Source organism: Penaeus japonicus, unplaced genomic scaffold (genome assembly GCF_977035675.1).
Source record: "Penaeus japonicus unplaced genomic scaffold, GWHDUDI00000001_assembly GWHDUDI00000001, whole genome shotgun sequence".
Taxonomy (NCBI): Eukaryota; Metazoa; Arthropoda; class Malacostraca; order Decapoda; family Penaeidae; genus Penaeus; species Penaeus japonicus.
The window spans coordinates 32,233,745-32,244,092 of NW_028234403.1; the positions used below are offsets into that span (position 1 = coordinate 32,233,745).

The 10,348-nt window shown below is 45.4% G+C and overlaps 1 protein-coding gene across 2 annotated transcripts in view; it reads left to right on the plus strand.

Moving 5' to 3' along the window:
* The first annotated feature begins 582 nt into the window (after positions 1-582).
* Positions 583-10,348, plus strand: part of LOC122250793 (neuronal-specific septin-3) — a 42,697-nt gene continuing 32,931 nt past the window's right edge. Inside the window, exons 1-2 of one of the 2 annotated variants that reach the window (XM_043012416.2) lie at positions 583-801; positions 1,319-1,563. The gene's annotated coding sequence lies outside the window, so the exon portion shown is untranslated. The remainder of the gene's footprint in view (positions 802-1,318; positions 1,564-10,348) is intronic. The other variant, XM_043012415.2, reaches the window with a different exon arrangement.

Sequence of the window (10,348 nt, forward strand, 5' to 3'; positions counted from 1 at the left end):
AAAAACAAAGAGGAGAGAGAAGGATGAATGTCATCAAAGAAATAAAACTTCTTTGATTGGAAAGAAAGAAAAGTAGATTTAGAGTATCAAAGTACGAATAGAAGAATACAGAAATCAAGGAGAGCAAAGAGAAAATAAGAATAAGGAATGGGAAAATAAAGCGATCGAACAAAGGCTAAACAGGGAGAGGGAAAAAAAGGGTTAAAGTAGAGGAAAGAAAACCAGAAGAAATGTTAACAAACGCCAGAGCACCAAGGAAAGAGGAATGAATGGCCTTCGTAATACGATACAAATTAATGACCTTAGCAATACGATTTAAATTAATGGTCTTTGCAATACGATACAAATCTTACTAAAGAAGATAGGGAGTGGCGCTGTAGAGGCAGACAAGTGGCGGGGGAGGAGTGCCCGCTGTCGGGAGAAGCCACTCCCCCCTCCCCCTCTCCTCCCCCCCGGGAAAGGCCCTCTACCCATTCCTCGGATCCACCTTCCCCTCCCCCCCTCCTCCTCCTCCTCCCCCACCCCCTCCGTCGCAGAGTCGCCACCTCGCCGGGCCCGGATCGACGCGTCAGTAGTGGCCGCGGTCTAACGTCGGTGAGAGGTACGTCGCGACGGCTCCTGGCGGTACCGGTGTAACTCCTCGAGCGTGTGTTGCGGTTGATGTTCCAACGTGGACGTTGTTGTCGCGCGTGTGTGTGCTTGTGTGATTTATTATCTTCGCCAGCGCTTTCTTTCATGTGCGGAGAATATCTTGGTTAAGTTTACCTTTCGTGAAGAAATATAACTCCTGAATTACACGCGGTAAGTGTTTATACGGCAGCGTCTTCGTAATGTAATCAGCATGAGTGACATGCAGTCTGTTGCATATATCTTTCTTGCCAAGTTTAGTAAACATTCTTCTTGCTATTCGCATCAAACACAGGTATTTAACCGCACTTGTCGAACCTATCTTTATATGCCTAGATATTGCCATTCTGCTCCACACCTTCAGGTCCTGTTAGAATCTTCATGCACAGATACTGTCACTCCTTCCCATCCTCCCGCGGTGTTTACAGATGCGATCAACATCCCTTCCCAACACTAGGACAATGCTCCCTCCTCTCCATTCATAGACAGCGACACTCCCAAAGGCACTGACACGGAAACCTCCCTCCACACTGTCTTAGGCACGGCCCCTCCCCTCCCTACACAGACCTCGCGTCCTCCTCACATGCACGACGCCTCGTCTAACTCCAGCGACAGGCACACTTTAAATCCCCTACCCCCTCCCTCCCCCTTACGAGACAGGGTTACTCCCCTTCCTTCCCATCGTCCACAGGCGGTGTCACCCCATCCAGGGCGAGTATCAGTACAGCAGGGAAAGCAGCATTATGTTACTCCCTGGACCCGCGGCGTCTGAGCCATGACGACGACCCGTGTGGGGATGTGCTGCTGGAGGTGCACACCCATCAACACATCAAGCTGATAAGAGCTTTTAGCATGATGGACATAACACATGGCAGTAACTCGTGTAGGCCTATTCTGAACATGATCACCCTGTCGGATTAGTTGATCATCGAAATGGTAAATAGATCAACACCAGTATGTTTACTTAAATCATCATAATTTCTGTTCAGCAAATTCCCCTTGTGTCTTCATACTTAGACCACCAACAAGGTCATACTGCTTCACTATTATGAAGTACTAGTTAAAAAAAAAAAAACTACCATTTCTAACGGTTTCAATATGGTCCCAAGTCCTACGGAGCCTGTTTCATCATGGAGTGTATAGTCAAACAAACAAGCTCTCTCAGTGCATTCACCCTCAGACGTATGAAGGGACTCCCCGAAATCTAGTGGTTACACTCTCCAGGCTGAGATGAATTGAGGAATTGTTCAGTGGGGAATAATAAACAAAGTATTTGCCTCTCGGACCGTCTGTGCACTCGTTCATTTGGACGAATTATCCGCCTGTGTTTTCTGTCCCGGTCTATGAACACGGGAATGTCTAGGATTGGGAGATTGTTATAAACAAGGATCGCTCAGTTGTGGTGACCTTTAAATCCATTGGAAGAGACTGTTTATGTTTAGCTTGACGGACGAGAGTAACAAACGAGAGTTCCTCAGATTCACAAATGTAGGTGCTCGAAATATTCGGAATAATGAAGCTATATACACAATTCTTGGTACAAAGTACAAATATATACAATCTCAAACCTTCCAAACAAGGCTCGTGTTCATGTAAAAGTTGAGAGCGGAGCAAGACAGCAGCTGGGGAAGGAGGCCGTGAAGCCGTGTTTCAGTGGCGTTCGGAACACAAGAACTTCACCTCAATCTCTATTTTTCCTGCCGCTCGCCCCAAAACGGATGGTCATCTGCGTTAGAAACCGCGCGGCCCATCTTCCCTTCCGGAACTTGAAGATAATGACCCCTGCAGTGTCCATGGGTTATCATACTCTTGTTAAAAGTTAGTGGCGGTTTAAAACCCTGTTCACACGGGAGTTGGTTGAGCTCTAGAACGTTCACCGCCGTCCGTCTGCTGTGCGTGCGGGAGCTATGTGTACGTCTGCCGTGTTTGTGTGAACTGTGTGTACGTCTGCCGTGTTTGTGTGAACTGTGTGTACGTCTGCCGTGTTTGTGTGAACTGTGTGTACGTCTGCCGTGTTTGTGTGAACTGTGTGTGCGTCTGCTGTGTTTGTGTGGTCTGTGTGTGCGTCAGTCGTGTTTGTGTTAACTGTTTGTGTCGTGTGCATGTAAGCGGTGTGAGCGCGTCGTGTCTGTATGCGTGTGTCGTTGGGTGTTTGTGTGTTTTGGGCAATTTGTATGTATTTCCAACCCTTGTTCCTTCATTTTTGACGCTCCCAGCTAGATTCTTTTCTCTGGATTTGTTATTGTTGCAGAGTCCGTTATGGCGGTAGTGATGTACAAATATCCCAAGTCACGTTGCAATTTTGCAAGGGCAAATGTAGCCGGCCAGTGACGTTAGGTTTTATGCTAATGGTGGTAAATATATTTCAAAACGTGTATGCTAGATTCATTTGAATGTTAGTGCAGTTATTTAGTGTAGTTACTATTGACGGATTTTGTGAAGGGGTTAGTGCTCGGGAAAGAATGTCTTGAAGGAAACGTGTATGCTTGTGTATATTTAAATATTATACACGCGTGTTTGGTCTGCGTGTACACATAGATACATATTCATGTGCATTTATGTATGTATGTTTGTATGCGTGCATGTAAAACAGAAACAGTCAATTAGGCACAAGATCGGCCGAACAGTCAGACAGACACACAGAATGACATAAACTACCGTCGCCACCCGCAGTCTACAGATATTAGATTTGTCAAGGGTTTGTTGTATACTTTAAGAGTTGAATAGAAGTTTAACGTCATGTGAATATTATTAGGACAATTTTATTGTTGAGACGACTTTAGGTCGAGTGTGGACAGACTACAAGGAAAACGTGCAAGGGTCAAGAAATAACATTGGCGTAGATTCGCTATGGCATCGGTTGCTTACACTGGAGATTACTTATACACAGAACCTCGGAGATTTTTAAAAAATCGTTATCGTGACGATAAATGTGAATGATTTGGCGATCCAATTAACTTCTGGCGCCTTCTTGTGCAGTAAACGCAGACGCTGTAAATCGTTTGCCTAATGAAATGCCACTTCGATGATAGGCCCCAATTTACAGAAGGGACTGGACAGAGTGGACTGTTAAATCGCCCGAAGAGTCATTCCTTAAAAGAGAGTTGTTTCGACGAACTCCTTTCCTGATTCAAGAACTGGACAAGGCGGCCGATTACCCCAGGGTTATCCCAGGAATTACCCCTGAGTTATCTCACGGCTCCACCCCCCTCCCCTCTCCTCCCCGCTCCAATCTTCATCTCCCGCACTGACCACGAGGCAGGAGCCGTAGGGAGGGAGGTAGCGTGGTGGGGATAATAGGGGGGGGGGTCGTCCGCTCCCGCACTGCTGCTGACGACCTCATGTAATGACGGTCATTTTAGTGAGAGCTGCAGTTTCAGAAGTGGGTGTTGGTGAGAGAGGCACGGAGGGACGGAATAGAAAGTAAGAGGGAAGGGAGGGAGGGAATAGAGTGAAAGAGGTGAAGAGTAAGGGAGGAAACAGAGCGAGAGCTGGAGGGAATGAGGGAGGGATGGGAGAGAAGAAAAGTGAGATAAAGTGAGTGAGACAGGGAGGCGGACGGAGGGAGGGAAGGAGGAAAAGGCATGGAGGTGGAGGGTGGAAGGGAATGAGACAAGGATGTGGAGGGAGGGAGAGAGGGGGAAGAGAGTGAGAGAAGGAGAGAGAAACGAAGCTGCAGTTTGGTGTTTTCATATCGTTCTGTATCATCAAGATCCTTATCAGTCGGGTCTGTGATGCATTAGTGTGATTGTTCCCTTCCTTCGCCTCGTCCCTCCTCTCCTTTCCTTCTTCCCCCCCCCCTCCCACTCTCCCCCCTCTGCCCTTGGAGCCTTGCATTTGATCCTCTGGTCTCATGCTGACTCCATCGCCGTTGGGTAAGCACTCGTTTTATCTGGCCTCTCCTCTTGCAGTGGGAAAATGGAGAGAATCAACTTCTCTCTCTCTCTCTCTCTCTCTCTCTCTCTCTCTCTCTCTCTCTCTCTCTCTCTCTCTCTCTCTCTCTCTCTCTCTCTCTCTCACTCTCTCTCTCTCTCTCTCTCTCTCTCTCTCTCTCTCTCTCTCTCTCTCTCTCTCTCTCTCTCTCTCTCTCTCTCTCTCTCTCTCTCTCTCTCTCTCTCTCTTTCTCACTTTCTCACACTCTCTCTTTCTCTTTCTCTTTCACACACACACACACACAAACACACAAACACAAACAAACACATACAAAAAAATTAGCTCAACTCAATAATTCACTCACTTAGCTCACCCACTCACTCACTCACCCACCCACTCACTCACTCACTCACTCACTCACTCACTCACTCACTCACTCACTCACTCACTCACTCACTCACTCACTCACTCACTCACTCACTCACTCACTCACTCACTCACTCAATCACACACCTCTTTGTCTTTGTGATGACCCCCACTTTATACTGCACACCCACATCCTATTTCCTTATAAAAATGCGGACTTCGAAACGTACAAAAAGCTCCGGGAAGGAACAGCTGTTTGATGGCGAACGGTTTCCTCTCGTATATCCCCCCCTATCTCTCCCTCCCCCTCCCCCTACCTCCCTCTGACACCCCCACCCCCACCCCCACCTCCACCCCCGAGACACTTCCCACCTACACATCTATCACCTGTTATTCGCACAACATATTAAATTGCTGCATATTTTTTTCGCGTTCGTTGTGTAGATCTCGACGAGTTGAACGCAAGACCAGCTGGTGCTTTATTATCTTGATACGTCTATCGACTTTAAAAGCGAGTGTCTTGTGTCTTTCCTTCGTCTTTCTTACCTCGATCTTTCCCCTTTACTTTACCTGCCTTTTCTTCCTCCTCCTCCTTTTCTTTCTCGTTATATTACTCTCGTTTTCTGTATTTCTACTGCTAATATCTTTTCTGTTTTTATTTGTTTTGGTTGTTTTATGCACGAGAATGCGTTGATAGATAACGATGCCTTTTTATGGTCAAGTGAATGATTCCTCTCCATGTTCTTTAAATGAATGATTCCAGTCCATGTGGTTCAAGTGAATGAATCATTTTCATGCTGTTTACTTTCATGCTGTTCATGTGATCGATACCCTTTCATGTTGTTCACACCACCTATTTCCATGTTGCAGCCAGTTATTTCTTTTCATGTTGTTCCAGCAACGACTGTACCGCAATGTTAATCGCATATCTTCATGCTGAGGCATAAGCGACGTGCCGACACCACCCTAGCATAGTATCAGCTTCTTATTAAGATGTTGAATAATTCATTATCAGCTGTTTATTGCTATGCCGCTTAATGGCTCTCCGGTTACGTTCTGCTGTAGTTCCCCGTCGGAGCGTTCATTCACATCGGATTTATCTATGTTATATTTTACGCTCTCTCTTTTTTTTCTTTTTGTCTCATATATTGTTGGTCAGTATCGCAGTGTTAGTCATCGCTTTATTGGATTGATAAGGTAACCCGCGAACTGATAAGGTTATCCATAGTGCATTTGCTCTGGATTACTTCTCTCGCTCGCTTGATTGATTTTGAAGGTAATGGTAGTGTTGCGTCTACTGTGCTTCGTAAGTTAAGTGGTGTGGGGCACACACTCACAAACACTCACTCTCAATAACTAACTCTAACTCTCACGCTCACTCTCACTCTCACTCTCACACTCACTCTCACTCTCACTCTCACTCTCACTCTCACTCTCACTCTCACTCTCACACTCACACTCATGCTCAAAATCACACTCACTCTCACACACACACACTCACTCTCACTCCCACTCCCACTCCCACTCCCACTCCCACTCACTCTCATTCTTACTCTTACTCTTATTTTCTCTCTCTCTCTCTCACACACACACACACACACACACACACACACACACACACACACACACACACACACACACACACACACACACACACACACACACACACACACACACACACACACACACACACACGTATTTGAGTGTATATATAGGCCTATGTATATATGTGTATGCATATGCGTTTATGTATGTGTACATGTGTATGGATAGATGATTATAGGTAATGTAAACATATGTGTGTGTTTGTATATATATATATATATATATATATATATATATATATATATATATATATATATGTAATATATTCACGTCTGGATGTATGTATGTATAACGTATCTATTATTCGCCATTTTAAAAAGAAATGTATTTACTGTTACAGCTGTTCATCCCATTCATGAATACATTTATGTGACACGGATCACGTTCTCAAATGAATGTTGCGAATAGTTGACTGAAACTGAACCCCGACTTAGTCCATTATCTTTTCACAAGATACAAGAGAAATGAAATGAAAAAACAAAAAGATAATCAGAAATTGACACACCCTCAAAGACTGGCAAATCAAGACGTGTGATTTCGTATCTTATCAGTGATGGATCACCTTGCATACGTGTGATCTTAGGGTGACTGGTATTGCACCCGGTCGGTTCGCTCTCGTGAAAATGGGTATTTCAGGTGTATCTCAAATAGGGCGCCCAACTATGCCAGCTATTTCAACTCCAATTTCAACTGTTTCAACTTCAAATTTCAACTATTTTAACTTCAATTCCAACCATTCCATCATCAATTTCAACTATTCCAGCTTTAGTTTCAACTATTGCAACTTTTCAATTTCAACTATTTCTTAAATATAGCACCCAAAGATCAATAGATAAGATTTATATATAATGATCAATCTATATCAATGCAAGACCATGTATTACCCAAACTGAGGAATATCATACATTCAAACGAGCGGACATGTGTTATTAGGCGGGTAGGCGAGTGGTTGTAAGAAGTATTATCGGCGGAGCGTCCTCGGCACCTGGGCTTGACTCTGAATTATCTCTGTACACCGGACATACTGTGAGAGGCGTGAAGATAAGGGATATCAAGCATCCTTTGGGACTCAGATCTGGATTCTGTCTGCCTTTCTGAGTGTTTCTGTCTATCTATCCTATCTATCTCTTTTCTCTGCTTATCTTTCTCTCTCCTCTCTCCCCCCTCTCTCTCCTCTCTCTCCTCACCCTTCTCTCTCTCTCTCCTCCCTCTCCTCACCCTTCTCTCTCTCTCTCCTCTCTCTCCTCACCCTTCTCTCTCTCTCTCCTCTCTCTCTCCTCTCTCTCTCTCTCTCTCTCTCTCTCCTCTCTCCCCCTCTCTCTCTCTCTCCTTCTCTCCTCCCCCCTTTTCTCTCTCTCTCCTTCTCTCCTCCCTCCTTCTCTCTCTCTCTCTCTCTCTCTCTCACCCTTCTCTCTCTCTCTCCTCTCTCTCCTCACCCTTCTCTCTCTCTCTCCTCTCTCTCCTCACCCTTCTCTCTCTCTCTCCTCCCTCTCCTCACCCTTCTCTCTCTCTCTCCTCCCTCTCCTCACCCTTCTCTCTCTCTCTCCTCTCTCTCCTCACCCTTCTCTCTCTCTCTCCTCTCTCTCCTCACCCTTCTCTCTCTCTCTCTCTCTCTCTCTCTCTCTCTCTCTGTCTCTGTCTCCATCTGTCTCTCTCCCTCTCCCTCACACTCATATCTCCTTTTTCCCTCTCTCTCCATCCCTCCTTATCTCCCCTTCTACCCCTCGACCTCCCTCCCTCCTTTTCTCCCTTTCTCTCCCTCTTTCCCATTCTCTCTCTCCCCTCCCCTCCTCTTCCCCTTCCCTTCCCCTTCCTCCCCTCCCCTCCCCTCCCCTCCCCTCCCCTCCCTTTCCTCCCTCCCCTCCCTCTCCATCCTCCCCTCCCTCTCCATCCTCCCCACTCCTTCCCCACTGCCTCCCCTCCCGGCTCACTTGTACCACATTTTATATACACGCTAAAGAAACCAGCTTCTCGTCAGCTTATCCCATGTTATAAAAGTCAGCGGACCTAAAATGTTAAGAGCGAAAACATACATGTTATCCTAACACCGATAGGGCCTCCATGCAACGCCTTGGACTATGAGGTCTTAACTGCAGTCGATGCTGTGTCGAATCTGGTATCGAGTGGCAATCGACCTTTCGTTTGCTTGTGGGGTTTACTAACCGTTTAGGAAGGCGTGTTGCAAGCGGTTTTGAGTATTCTGTTGCAAATACGTCATCGTCATTATCGTTTTTGTTATCATCATCGTTATCATTATCATCATCACCACCATCATCATCATCATCGTTATCACCATTATTATCATCATCATCATCATCATCATCATCATCATCATCATCATCTCACGCAATCATCGTCACCATTATTCCTTGAAAGATTGCGTAATCCAAGAGTACATATTTTCATCATTTTCATTATTACCAACAGATTTTGCGAATGATTTATGCAATCCAGTAACGAGTGACGTAATCAGAAATCCATACTGATGCATTAATATTTACATGAGAACGTTGATATTAATAATGCATTGGTCATTTTAAAAATGTAAATATAATTTTCTAACCGAAATAGAGAAAATCATTAATCATTTCAAATTCATATAAAATTACACAATTGTAGGCTATAATGCGTTTGCTAATAGATTATAATGTTTCCAGAAAACCGCCGAAAGACTCATTCGTAACCAGCGTGACTAAAAACATTAACAAAAATCCCAAATTATTCATTTTCAAAGGAAGATTTTCGCGCTCTTTCACAAGGGTGGTTGTGTGTCACTCTTATCAGCAGTGCGACAGTGGCCGGAGGGGAACGGGCGGGGGAGGGGGGCGGGGGTAGATGTGAGGGAGTGGAAGGAGGGGATAGGGTAGGAGAACGGGGGAGGGAGTAGGCTTAGAGGGAGGAGGAGGGGAAGGATATGACCAAGGGGGAGGGAAATGACCTAGGTCCTTCCACCCCCGCCTCTCTCTCTCAATCTCTCTCTCTCTCTCTCTCTCTCTCTCTCTCTCTCTCTCTCTCTCTCTCTCTCTCTCTCTCTCTCTCTCTCTCTCTCTCTCTCTCTTTATATTTCTCTCCCTCTCTCTCTCTCTCTCCCTCTCCTCTCTCTCTCTCTCTCTCTCTCTCTCTCTCTCTCTCTCTCTCTCTCTCTCTCTCTCTCTCTCTCTCTCTCTCTGTCTGTCTCTCTCTCTGCCTCTCTCTCTCTCTCTCTCTCTCTCTCTCTATCTATCTATCTATCTATATATCTATCCCTATCCCTCTCTATCTTCATCCATCTCTCCTTCCCCCTCCCTCCCTACCCTCTTCCTCTTATATCCTTCCTTCACCCCCCCTCATCCCTCTACTACCCCTTCTCCCCCCACTTTGGTCGTGTGTGGCCCAGCTCATGAGACGCTACAACATGTGCTGTGAATCTGAAACCTTAGAAAAGACCCCTCCCCCCCTCCTCTCCATCCCCCTCTATCCCCCTCCCTCCCTCAAAAAAAAAAAAAAAAAGAAAGAAAAAATGGGAACTACAGTTATCACCAACACTCCTATTAGCGTCTTTGTATAACCCAGTGCCAGCTCATCCTCTATGTGAACGGGTTGTTGTGGGGGCAGTGCCTGTGTTATCCCACTGGCTGTGTTAGAATGTCTGTGAATTCGTTTTTATTCTTTGGGGGAGGGGTTTTGTCTACGAGTCAGATGATTTCCATGAATTAATGGCTTTATCTGGGTATGTGTTTATGATTCATCTGTTATGCGGTTGTATAATTATAAGGTGATGTCTGAGTGAAAAAATATAACATTTCTTTTTTGTAGCTCTAAGAGTGAATAAGTATCATGAGATATTAGGCAGACAAAATGAAAAAATAGTGAACTGGCTTTAGATATAGATTTTGAA